Genomic DNA, 14,477 nt, shown 5'->3' on the forward strand with positions numbered 1-14,477 from the left:
CATATTAAGTGTCTAGAAAGGTGATATTTAGTGGTGACCTCTAGATCGCAAGACCTTTCTCTCTTGTTCTCTACCTTTTATTTATTTTAGTTGATTTGTATTGAATCTATTTACATTGTTGTTTAATTAACCAATCAAACCATCTTTTGATCACTCAACCTACTAATCCGACATTGTTTCCATTTCAAACACGCATTTGATCTCTTGGGACGATCCCTACTCACCTTAGCTATATTAGTAGTTAGAGGTAGTAATGGCACTTTATAAATTTAAACTTGGCCATACTTCATTGCAATTTGGTTGCTTCGGCAAGCAACACACCAAGTTTTGGCGCCGTTGCCGGGGATTGATTTGGTAATGCCGTGTTTTGGAAACAATTAGGAATTAGTATTCTTTTGATCGTGTTTTTACTTTATTTTATTTTTAGTTACTTATTGTGTTTGTTCTTGATTGGCTAGGTGAATTGAGCAAGGACGTGAAGCAAAGGAGAATTAAAAAGCAAGGAGTTAAGCTAAGCATAAAAAGGCTAAAGTCTAAAGAAATTGCAAAGCTAAGCAAAAATTGAAAAAAAATTGAAGTTGCTTAAGGTCCCTTTGTGAGCTTTTCTAAACTCAATCTCTAGTTAAATCGTCGGCCTGCGTGTTGACAAGTTCTTAAATTCTTAGATAGATCATGAGGCCGCGTGGAGGCAATTTACTTTTCTTTTCATATTGTTCAAAGCATGGGAGTATGGGATCAATGTATGTGGAGGATTGCTGATTATTGATTTGTTGTGGGGGCGAAGTGTTTGATTTTATTGCTTTGTTAGTGTGTTACTTGAAGTTTTGTGTGGTCCTTTCCCTACCCTTCATCTTAGGCATTCTAATAGAAAATTTAGAGGGTAATCTTGGCTATTTAGACACACATTTCATTAGGCATCCCCCTTTTAATCGACATCCCCACAGAGTTCAAGATCCAATTCCTCCAATGATTCTTCAAGATCATTACAATCTTCATGAATACCATGCACCAACTTGCATCATACTTCCTAATTTTGGGGCCGATCAATATGAAATTAAGCCTAGAACCATTCAAATGTGTCCACTTTTCTATGGTTTAGATGATGAGGAACCATATAAACATCTTGATGAATTTTTTGAAATATGCTCCACTGTGAAGTACATGAATGTCCTAGAAGAAGTTCTTAAACTACTTCTCTTCCCTTTCACTCTTAAAAATAAGGCAAAACATTGGTTCAACAATTTGGGAGCAAATTCAATAACTTCTTGGATACAAATGCAAAATGAATTTTTCAAAAAAATTTACCCCGTGAGTTTGACCAATTCAATGAGAATCGCCATTAGAGAATTTTCTTATGGGGAGGGAGAACTTTTACATGAGGCTTGGGAAAGATTGAATGATTTGCTAAGGAAATGCCCATACCATGGCATTCCTAAATGGAAAGTGGTTCAATATTTCTATGAAAGTCTATCTGACACTCATAAGGGCATTGTTGATACATCATGTGGAGGTTCATATTTTGGAAAATATGAGGATGATATTTGGCACCTTTTTGAAAAAATGAGTGAAAATTCATTACATAAGTCTCACACTTCTCGGTGAGTCATGATTCAATTAACAAAAAGAGAACTTTGAAAGTATGTCAAACTGAGAGTCCAATGGAGATTGTTGCCGAGGTTAAAACTCTCACTCAAAAACTCGATCAATTTTTATTGAGTCAAAAACCGGTAACTCAATCATCTCCTCTTCTTAACCATCATCTTCATCATTCTTATGAGCCTTGCATGACTTGTTCAAGTGTATTGCACATTACTTCCAATTCTCCCCATGGACATGTGCTTGATGGTCACTATAAACAAGTCAATGCTGCATTTGCTCACCTTCTTCCAAATGCTTATGCTCCGGTGTGGAGTGAACATTCAAATCCTTTTCAAGCTAAAAATTTTCAAGACCGATATATTACTCCTCATCAAAGAAATAAATGTTCAAAAGGATTTGTTTCATCCTCTTCTTATCATCAAAGAATGAATCATTTCTCTCATCCTCAAGCTTATAATTCTCAAAGTAGCTCTAATCATCCTCATGTACTTTCTAGCAACTTCACATTTGATGATAAGGTCTTAATGGCTTTGGGTAGTTTGGAAATGAACACCAATTTGTTGCATTCTCATTCTCGATCGATATCAAAGCTTGAGTCTCAAATTGGGATGATAGCTAATGCATTAAATGCGAGAGAAATTAGTAAATTGCCTAGACAACCCGAAAGGAACCCAAAAGCCCAATATCTTGTGGAAGCAAACTCTACATCAGGGTGCCCCTCCCAAGAGCAAGTGCAAGCAATTACTACTTTGAGAAGTGATAGGCAAGTAGACAATAGGGTTGAACAACCAAATGAAGATAGTAAACCGGTACAATCAAAAGTTGACACCCGTCCCGTTTCCAATCTTACTCTTACTTCCTTGGAAGAAAATGTTCCAAATAGGAATTTTCAACCCTCTCCATCATTCCCTCAAGTTGCAAGGTCTTATAAACTAAAAGCTCCCTTTCCTTATGCTTTAAAAGAGACTTCACCTTTTGGGAGGCAAGAAGGAAAAATCCATGACATGATGGAAGTCTTCAAACAAGTTAACATAAATCTCCCTCTCTTGGATGTAATTAGGAAAATTCCGCCTTATGCAAATTTTTTGAAAGATCTTTGCACGCAAAAGAGGAAGAGCAAGGGACAAGGCCCTAAAAAAGTGTTCCTAAAGGAGTAAGTGAGCTCCATCATTCAATATAACACTCCACCTAAGTTCAAAGATCCCAATGCTCTGACCATCTCATGTGTAATTGGAAACCATAAAGTTCGTAGAGCTCTTATTGACTTAGGGGCGAGTGTTAATTTGATTCCTTACTCCATGTATGTCTAACTAGGATTGAATGAATTGAAGCCAACCTCGGTGGTGCTTTAATTAGCCGATAAATCCATTAAAACTCCTAGGGGCATGGTTAAGGATATTCTCATTAAGGTTGACAAGTTCTATTTCCCGATTGATTTTGTGGTTCTTGATACCGAACCGGTTGCTAATCCGACCAATCACATCCCAATCATCTTGGGAAGGCCATTTCTTGCCACCGCAAATGCAACTATTAATTATAGATCTGGGGTTATGGACCTTTCTTTTGGTAACATGATGGTTAAACTTAATGTATTCAATGCAAGTTGACATCCCATAGATAGAGATGAACGTTGTCTCATAGATGTCTTGGATAAGATTGCGGAGGAGTCCATTCCTTCCATGGTTATTAAAAAACCAACCGAGGACAATCTTTCATCTTTTCTATCTAAGGATGCTCTTGTATCTTGTCTCCTTGAAATGTATGAAAGTTGCGGGTTTGACAATGAAGGATCAATGAGCGAGGTTAATGACTTAATGGAATCCGTTGCAAGTTTGGATTTTCCACTTTGGAAAGCTCCAAAAAAACCTCTTCGTCCACTCTTTAGCACTCCTTCGGTCCCATCTTTAGTCTCTCCACCCACTCTTGAACTTAAAACTCTTCCTCCCGATCTTAAGTATACCTTTCTAGGCCCGAAAGAGACTCTTCCGGTCATCTTCTCTTCAAATCTTGAAAAAGATCAAGAGAATGCTCTTTTGGATGTACTTAAAGAAAATAAGGAAGCTATTGGATGGAGTGTGGCGGATCTAAAGGGAATTGACCCTTCCATTTGCATGCATCACATTCTTATGGAAGAGGATGCAAAATCTTTTAGAGATGCCCAAAGGAGATTAAATCCAAACTTGAAAGAAGTGGTTAAGAAAGAAGTTGTTAAGCTCTTAGATGCCGGTATCATTTATCCAATCTCTGATAGCAAATGGGTGAGTCCAACTCAAGTAGGTCCCAAGAAATTAGGGATTACGGTGGTTAAAAATTCGAAAGGTGAGGCAATTTCTAAGCGTACCACCAATTCATGGGGTGTATGTATTGATTACTGCAAATTAAACGCCGCCACTAGAAAAGATCACTTCCTTTTGCCATTCATTGATTAAATTCTAGAGAGATTGGCCGGACAACTATATTATTGCTTTCTTAATGGCTATTCAGGTTACAATCCAGTAGCCCTAGACCCTTTAGACCAAGAGAAAACCACATTTACTTGTCCTTTTGGCACATTTGCTTATAGACGGATGCCATTTGATTTGTGCAATGCCCCTGCCACATTCCAATGGTGTATGATGTTAATTTTTTTGGACATGTTGGAAGAATATCTAGAGGTATTTATGGATGATTTTTTGGTCTTTGGGTCTTCATTTGATGTATGCCTAAAAACTCTAAATTTGGTTCTTAAAAGATGTCATGAAATAAACCTTGTTCTTAGTTGGGAAAAGAGCCATTTTATGGCTCAAAACGATATTGTTTTGGGTTATGTCATCTCGAAAAGGGGAATTAAGGTTGATAAAGTAAAAGTTGAGCTCATTTTTGAATTACCTCCACCTTCTACGGTGCGAGAGGTTCGCTTCTTTTTAGGTCATGCTGGCTTCTATTGCCATTTCATCAAGGACTTTAGTAAAATTGCTAGACCCTTGTGCAATCTTCTTGCCAAGGAAACTCCATTTGTCTTTGATCAAGCATGCCTTGATGCTTTTGATAAATTACGTGACTTATTATCATATGCTCCTATTATGCAACCTCCCAATTGGTCATTACCGTTTGAAATCATGTGTGATGCCTCTGATTATGCCATGGGAGCAGTTTTGGGGCAAAGGGTGGGAAAACTTCCATACGCCGTGTACTATGCAAGCAAAACCCTCTCGGGAGCTCAATTGAATTACTCCACTACTGAGAAGGAATTACTTGTCATAGTGTATGCTCTTGATAAATTTCGGTCCTATCTCTTAGGGTTAAAAGTTATTGTCTATTCTGATCATGTTGCTTTGAGGCACCTTTTGACTAAAAAAGAAACAAAGCCTTGTCTGATAAGATGGATTTTGCTTTTTCAAGAATTTGATTTTGAAATCAAAGATAAGAAAAGCACCAAAAATGTGGTTGCCGATCATCTCTCAAGGTTGGTAGTAGAATCCTCCCCAAGCCCACCAATTCATGATTCATTTCCGGATAAACAACTCTTCCAAGTTTCTAATGGATAAATGCATTGATTTGCCGACATCGTGAATTTTCTTGTAATTGGCAAGCTTCTGACTAATTGGTCAAAGTAAGCAAAGAAGCATTTCTTTGCTAACATTCGGAATTACTATTGGGAAGATCTTGTCTTGTTTCGATATTTACCAGATCAAATTATGAGAATGTGAATTTCGGAGAGTGAAATTCCAAGTGTGCTTGTGTTTTGCCACACCCTTGCATGCGGTAGGCATTTTAGTGTAAAGAAGACCGCTTTGAAGGTGCTTCAAAGTGGGCTATTTTGGCCTACCATCCATAGAGATGCCTACAATTTTTGCAAGGAGTGAGAGATGTCAAAAAATGGGATCAATGTCGAGAAGAGACATGATGCCCTTGACAAATATTCTTATTGTTGAAATCTTTGATATTTGAGGCATTGATTTTATGGGTCCTTTTCCTATGTCTTATGGATTTCAATACATTTTTGCTTGCCGTTGATTATGTTTTTAAGTGGGTGGAGGCTTGTGCTACCAAAACCAATGACCACTCCGTGGTTGTTCAATTCATTAAATCCAACATATTCACTCGTTTTGGTATGCCAAGAGCCATGATTAGTGATGGAGTAAAGCATTGTTGCAATAAATTCTTAAGGCAATTATTTCTTAAGTACTCCGTTACTCATAAAGTCGCCACTCCTTACCATCCTCAAACAAATGGGCAAGTAGAAGATTCAAATCGGGAAATTAAACATATTCTTGAGAAAACGGTTAACACAACCCCGGAAGGATTGGTCAGGCAAGTTGAATGATGCTTTGTGGGCTTACCGAACGGCATATAAGACTCCTATCGGTATGTCTCCTTATAGACTTGTTTATGGAAAGCCTTACCATCTTCTGGTTGAGCTAGAACACAAAGCTATGTGGGCGATTAGAAAGTTCAATCTTGACCTTAACAAAGCCAGAGAGAATCGGTTACTCCAATTGAGTGAGTTGGAAGAATTGAGACATAATGCCTATGATAATGCCAAACTCTACAAAGAGAGAACCAAAGCTTTTCATGACAAACACATTGTGAAGAAATCTTTTGAGCCTGGTCAAAAAGCTTGGCTTTTCAACTCTAGATTAAAACTCTTTCCTGGAAAATTACGAACCAAATGGGAAGGTCTGTAAGAAATCATTTTTGTTGCGCCTCATGGGGCGGTTGAAATTCAAAGTTTAAAGAATGGCAACACATTCAAGGTGAATGGGCAAAGGTTGAAACCCTACATTAAGGGACAGGTTTTTTAAAGATATATAGAAGCTGCCCTTTTAGTAGATCCGATCTATGAAGAGATATAATGATGCACTCAATGTTCTCATGAAAAGTTCAATTTCTTGCATATTTTTAACTTTTCGATCGATCTTAGAAGAGGTTTGATCGATTGAGCATCTTCTCTGCATCCAATCATCTCTTTGTTCCATCGTGCAGAATATTCCTGCATATTTTAGCTCTCTGTGTATCGTGTGAATTGTCTTCCTGATGGATCTGAAAATTCCTAGATTGATCCAGTTTCCCTTGGATCGATCGAAGTTTTATACTTAGAAAATTTTTGGAATCCTGCATATTTTCTCTCTCTGTGTATCATTGGAAACTGTCTATATAATTTCAGAGTTTGGATCGATCGAAGTTTGATCTATCTTTCTCAGATCGATCATAATTTAAAAAAAAAAAAAAAAAAAAAATTTAAAGCAGCATTCCGTCTTGCTAGAGACGTTAAACTTAGCACCCATATGACACATTGTGTCTTTTATCTCTTGTATCATACATGTTCATTTTCATTTTTATTTCTTTATTTTTCTTCCATTTTGTTTCATTGTAAATACTTTCATAAAAAAAAATATATAAAAACTTTTCTCCATTGTGCCCTTATGTGTAGTCATGCTAATTTCTTATTTTCTATTGGGCTTGATCTCATATCTCTTTCATCTTGTGCTATATTGCCTTCAATTGCACGCCTTGGTTATTCTTATCCTATTCGATATTTGATATGAGTTTGCTAGTGTGGTCATTCAAGTAGGTTATTGATTCCAAGTTTGGGGGGACGTCTTTAGAATTGGATCACTACCGGGCTTCATGTCTTTCCACCACGGTATACTCTTTCCCTCTTTTCCATTGTTCTCATTGCACCTTGTGGACAATGTGCGGTTTAAGTTTGGGGGTAAGGTGACTTTGTTGCATTCTACTTAAAGTTAAGTTTTAAATGCATGGTTAAGATGTGAAATCCATTCTAGCTATGATTTTGATCTGTTGAGGATTATATTGCTTAGAAGTTAAAAATTGTTTGATTTGAGAGTCCAATACTCCTTATATGCCTTGTGGATGCCATTTAGGAGTAAATTTTTCGAAAGATTGATAACTTGCTTGCATTTGTGGTCCACATCATCTTGATTTTGTGATTGTTTTGAGATTCACTCTAGGATTCTACACTAGCACAGGCACACAGTAGCATTCATTTGTAGGGTACATGCTTTGATGATTATTGATTTGGTTATATTCCAACTGAGCTAGTAGTGCATTGAAAGCTTTCATTCTTGATAAAGGTGGATAACAAACCCTTTTCATTGAGTAGCCGGGATTTTAGCCTCATCAAGCACTGAATTTCTCGCGCCGAAAGGTGGAGGGCCCAAACTTTAGGTTAATAATTGAACTTAAAAAAAAAAAAAAAAAAAAAAAAAGTTACAAAAGCGATAAAAAGTGAGGACTTCTCCAAAAGATGAGAAGTGTGAAATCGTTAGATGGAGGTTGTTTTGGTTTGTAACCTAGTTGATTTGAGCTTGTAAGTCTTTAGGGGTGTTTAAACACCTAATGCCCTAAAGCCGTCTGGTTTGGGAGCCATTGGCCTAACACTCGACCTCATGGATCGCTAGAAAGCTTAATAGATCAACACATTGCACTATGCTTCCATCTTTGATCCTTAGGGATAGAAAAAAAAAAAAAAAAACCGAGTGAAAAGAATAAGCGCACCTAGATCAATAAAGCTTCAATAAAAGGTCCACTCTTTGTCTTGATGATTGGTACTAGATTTGTGTGCTAGTTTGAGGGTAAGGATGTGATTATTTCTTTAGTTGGCTTAGATAGCAACATACTTGATGCCGGTCCACTCAAAAAAGATTCTAGAGTTGTTTTGATTTGCATGATCATTTTCTTGATATGTGGAGGACTATACTTGCCTGCTTGATGTTGAAATTTTGGGAAATTGCTTGAAAATGGTTGAAAAATTACATACTTGAGGTAATTTTCTCCCAATGCTTGTTTGGAATATTGGTTCCTCTTTTGTGAGAATGAGTTTAATGTTTATGGGTATCATTTTTGGAAACCCTCATGAGACTTCACTCGTTCACTAGGGGTAACCTAGGGGTTTAAAAGGCTTGTTGCATATGCTAAATGCAATCGTGTTTCCTACGAAAGTGGCGTTATCCTTTTATTGCTTTCTAGATGATAGTTGTATAGATGTTCATTTCATTCCTTTACTTTGTAGTTCATTGCTAGGGACTAGAAATATTTAAGTTTGGGGGTGTGATAAGTGCTGAAAAGTGCGCATTTAAACCCCTTAAGCTCGAGTATTCTAGAACCTTTATTTATCTTATTTTCCCATTTTAGATTAATTTCATGTTATTGCCCTTTTCAGGTGCTTATCTTTAAAATAAGTCAATTCAGCCAAATTAGAGCATAAAAGAAGCAATCTGAAGCTGAATGGAAGAAAGGAGCAAAATAGAAGCAAAGTGGTGGAAAACAACAAGCTTCGATCAATCAGACATATTTTCGATCGATCTCACAGTGATCGATCTAGCCTTGCTAAGATGGATCAAACCCCTTGTCCTTATCTTCAAGAATTTCCATCTTCGATCGATCTAACTTTCCTCAGATCGATCGAACTTCCTTGATCTTATCCTCACCTACCACTTTTGTCTTTTTCCCAAATTATCCCAAAAATATCTCAGATTTGTCTCTTTCTAAAAAGGCACTACCAAGGTTTGATTGATCTGGCCTTACTTCAATTAATCTGGCCATAGTTCGATCGATCTCATCTGAATTTGATCGATCGAACCTCCTCAAGTCCAAAATAAAACAGAGTCCAGCTCATTAAAAGATGGCTCGTGGTGTAATCATTGAAGGGACCCTAGTGCACAAGACCTGATTGTTGGGTGTGACACTGTAATGACCCGGTCATTTGACTCCCTTTCCTTTTTCCTGAAATTTTACGGATAATTTTTTTCCGTTTAATTTTCTGTTCTGAGTTCAGTTTCTCATCTCATAGTGTCGTCTCGGGTGCTCGGAAAAAGATTCTGAGACTCTTGCGTTCGGATTGATAACTTCCTTTGAGGACCGAGTCATTTCCACATTTTCACTTTTCAGACACTATGCACTATTTCGTACTTCTCCCTATTTTGTCTTTTCCCCGTTTGTCAGTTTTTGGCACAACCACACTTTTCGTGCTCAGAGTTAAATTTTGACTTCACAAATCTTGATCTTGGGTGGTTTTCACGAAATACGTATCTTACTTTTTCAAGAAAGTACTGTAGTTGCTCCCGGTGTCCATAGGGGCATAGATGCACAATTCTTTGGAATTCTTTTCTTTTCTTGGGGTGTTTTTCATAAATAACTTTTGAAGATATTTTATTTCAGGGGTATCTAAGAAAAATATCTTTTGGAAGATATTTTCATTCAGGGGTAGTTTTGCAGTTAACCCTTTTTGTAGGGACTATTTTGCAATTAATGAAAGTTATTGTAAAATTCCTCATCTGGTGCCTGGATCCTCGTGTGGGATTCATTTTCACATTTCTTCAAGTCGTGTACTCTTAGAATTCCATTCTGGTCAGTTTTCTCTAGTTTTAGAGTTTCTAACCCCGGTTGCCGCTGAACTTGTTTGGGGCATATCTCTCTGTACGTGACTCAGTTTTTGACGTTGTTTCTTCTGTTATTCATATTTTCTCATTTGGAATCTTTTTCATTCATGGAGTTTTGCCGTTTGAGCGCGTCTGCTCAAAATCCACTTTTCCAGACCCGGCGGGGCCCTTTCGGGGCATTTTTTGAGATTTTTCTATAAATAGGGGACTTAAAGAGAAAAATCAGAATTTTCTTCTCTCTCTCCTCTCTCTTGGCCGGCAGCCATGGCTGTCAAGGGTCTTCCACCTTTGTTCTTCATTTTCCGGCCACTTCCCTCGAGTGAAAACTCTTCGTCCTTAACATTTAATGCTTGTCTCGGCGACGCACATCTTACGCCCTTATTAGAACCCGTTCCTGACCAAATTTTGAGTTTGGGTTTGGAGTCAAGTTTTGATTTTCATGGGGCTTCTTGAGGATTCTTGTTCCCGGTGTAGTCCTCGACAAAACCCTACGGTATCGTAGGATTCGGAGCACTTTTATTTCGGTGAGCTTTTGAGATTTAATCTCAAATCGAGGTAGGGGGTGTTATAATTTATTTTCTTGTTATATAGCAGGATTGTAATGCTTATACAACTTGTTTTCATAATTAAATATAAAATCTAGAGATTTTATTATTTATTTTTCTTGTACGGGATCTGATTTTCCCGGTTGCTCATGACTTGGTTTAAACATGTAGCATGATATTATATTGCCCCTTGATATGCTCATTGTCGTGTATTAAATTTAGAACATTTGAATAAGTATTAAAGGTTTTATTTAATATTTATCTTAAGTGAAAGATTAATTCACAAGGCTTTCACTAGCTTGAAATTAAGATGTGTTAGCATATTACATTAGGCCCTAACAAGCTCTTCAACATAGATTAAATTGAGAGTAATCAGAGTTGTTTTGAAATCTAGAAATATTTAATTAATTTGATTAATTAATGTAGCGACCTGAGTTTTTCAACCCGGTTTGTTAGTGATGAACCGAAAATTGACCCGGTAACGAGTCCGAAATGCGGAAGCAAAAGATAACTCAAAGTCTTTAGAGATATAAAGCATCTCTAAGACACCAATGTGACCTTCTATGAAGTCACAAAGCTCAATGATAACGAATGCGGAAACAAAGGGTCAAAACGGATAAAAACCATAACCAAAGGGCAAAATGGTTAACTCACCATTAAAAGGAGAAACTTGACTCTAAACAAGTCAAATAAGTTGGAAAAAACCTAATATAATCATTTCAAGACTTTCCAAGAGGTTCTAAGAACATTGGACAAGAATCTCACAAACGCCCTTTCCTGGTTTAAGTGTAAATCGACACCCTCTCACTAAAACTTGAATAACTCCCACTGTGATTTGAATATGAGAATAGCATTGGTACCATTGGAAAACTGACTCAAAATCCATGAATTTAGGCTCAATAATCACCCCATTTGGATTTAAAACGAAGGAGTTATGGTCATTTGAAGTCGGAAGAACAGTGCTCAAACTAGACTGAAGCTACTCTCAGGATCTAGCTATTTCGGTCGACCGAAATGACCCATCGGACGACTGAAATGGACAAAATTTCAGCTGAAAACAAGTCTGTAAGGCTTGGTTGGTTTGATACACCAAAAGGAACCATTGGTCGACCGAAATGAGCCATCGGTCGACCGAAATGACCCTAAACGCTGACTTTGGCTACTGAAAAGTGAAGTTTCAAGGTTCAAACAAAACCTAAAAGGTTTCGGTCGACCAAAATGCCATTTCAGTCGACCGAAATGACTCAAGAAAGTGCAAAAATTTCAGGTTATGCACTCAAGGCTGAAAGTCTACTTGGAATCCCCCATGGCATGTTCAATTCACATAATATGCAAGCGTGAGATAATGTGAACGTGCACACAAGTGTAATATGGACATTTAAGCATGCTAAAATGGCCCATGGCCTTATTACACTCCATTTACAAAATTTGCCATGCCAAACCTCAAAGTTGGAAAAGTTTACATTACAAGAACAAAACTTGCAATTCAAACACATACACTTGGATCTTTAAGGTTGGTGACCCTTGGCCACAAATCATACATATCATATGGGTTCCAAATAACTAACTTAAGTATACTTTACATACAATGAGACAAAAATAGCATATTGAACCTATCTAGGTGCTACAATATCAAAAGAGAAACTTGAACATGTTAAGACTTGCATGTAAACAAGAATGCTTTGAAAGAAACTTCAAATCTCCAAACCACCAAAGATAAGTACCAATCTCCATATCTTGAATCCTGTACCTGAAATATGCCCCAGTAACGTAGGGGTGAGCAACATAAAGCTACTCGTAGAAAATGAGAATGCATCGACCTACGTTTTACAAGTTTGCATGATTTAATCAGTGTGGTTCATTCCACCTAACGTCTTTGTCAAAGGTGAGACCCAGGGAGCATCCTAGCTACCTAAGATCATTACTAGCATAAAACACATCCTTTATGCAATTTCACCAACCCAAGAGCATGCTACACATAGCAACACAATATAACATGCTTACACAAAGCAACAAGGTAGAAACATGGTTACATAAAGCAACAATATAAGAACATGCTTACACCAAGCATCAATATAGGAACATGCTTACACAAAGCAACAAGGTATAGATTTTCCAAGTAATCAACTTAAAATCTAAAATGCGAAATCAACTAAATATAGCAATTTAGTATAACTAGAATATCTAATACCACACATCAAGACATAGATTCTCTAGAGTATCAACTAGAAATCTAAAAGTGTGAGATCAACTAAATATAACAATTTAGTATAGTTAGAATATCTAATTCCACACATCATGACATAGATTCTCTAGATTATCAACTAGAAATCTAAAAGTGTGAAAACAAATAGTGGAAGACTTGGACATCACGTCTCGGATTTCCGCCGAGAACAAAATGGTTATTCCGAGCATTAACCCGTTGGGAAGACCACCCTAGTGCACACTATCTCAATTGGGGAGAACTCATACCTCTCGCACTAAAGCCGAACTTTAGCCATGCCTCATGTAACAATGTTCCAAGAGATTCCAAAATATATATCAAGTGCAAAACTTATACATATATAATAAGGCATACAAACCACCTTCCATGCATAAGTAGGTTGAAACCACATAATCCATGTCTTAGGATTAAATTTCTAAAATGGCATACATAATGTCAACACGAAGTGTACAATTCATTACACAAGTCAATCATATATCTAATATTGGAAACAAGTTCTCATGAACATTATTTTAACAACAAGGTACTCAATGCTTAAAACATAATCAAGTGAATACACCACAAGTCTAAATCCATGATCTTAAAATAGTAGCAACTTCTAAAACATGATTAAATCCATGGAATAATAAGATATAGTTTAATTAAATAAAAATAATTAAACCCTCTAGATTTTCATACTCAACCAAATGCTCTCAAATTAAAGTATATTAACCAACATGTCAAAACTTAATTTAGAAGCATAATACAACTCGATTTCATGTAAGGTATGGCCATGAACTTTAATCTTTCACAAAAGATAAATATTAATTAAAAAGTGCAATCTTTATTTAATTAATCCCAATTTAATATATATTAACCAACATGTTAAAACTAAACTTTCTAGCATGTCACAATCCAAATCAAAGTTACACATCATTATGAATTTTAAATCTTATACAAAGAAATAAAAATTACTAACTTTCTAGATTTGATACAAGGCAAACATATAGGTTGTATAATCATGGGAAACACCTAATACAACACACAAATAATCCTAAAACATTCCCTACCTCCATTTGAGATGAAATCTCAAATCCACACCAAAATCGAAGTGCTCCGAATCTGGTGAAACTTCTAGGTTTTGTCGGGGACAACACCACGAACAAGAATCTGAAGAAAGCCCCATCAAAAACACATCTTGACCTCAAACCCAAACTCAAGAAATGGCCAAAACTAAGTTCTAATAAGGGGGAAAGGTAGAGCACGGTGAGGGGAATAATAAACACAAAGGTATTACACCTTTTCAACCAAGGGAAGTGACTGGAAAAGAAAAGAGAAGCATGGCAGCCATGGCTGCTATGAGATCCAGCCAAGAGAGAGGAGAGAGAGAGAAAAATCTTATATTTTTTCTTAAGTGCTCCTATTTATAGAAAATCTCAAAAAGTGCCCTGAAAAGGCCCCGCCTGGTCCGGAAAAGTGAAATTCGAGCAGACGCACTCAAATGGCGAAACTCCGTGAACGAAAAAGATTCAAAATGAGAAATAGGAACACTGAAAGAAACAACATCAAAACCGAGTCCGGAGCAGAAAGTTATGCCCCAAAGGAATTTGGTGCAAACCAAGGCCAGAAACCCTGAAACTGGAAAACATCGACCAGGAGGAAATTCCAAGAGTACATGACTCGACGAAAAGTGAAAATGAATCCCGTATGAGGATCCAGGCTCAAAACAAGAAATTGAGCAATAAC

The sequence above is a fragment of the Cornus florida genome, unplaced genomic scaffold (assembly GCF_030987335.1).
Source record: "Cornus florida cultivar Cherokee Brave unplaced genomic scaffold, ASM3098733v1 CherokeeBrave_3.0.0_Hap2_Chr03, whole genome shotgun sequence".
Lineage (NCBI taxonomy): Eukaryota > Viridiplantae > Streptophyta > Magnoliopsida > Cornales > Cornaceae > Cornus > Cornus florida.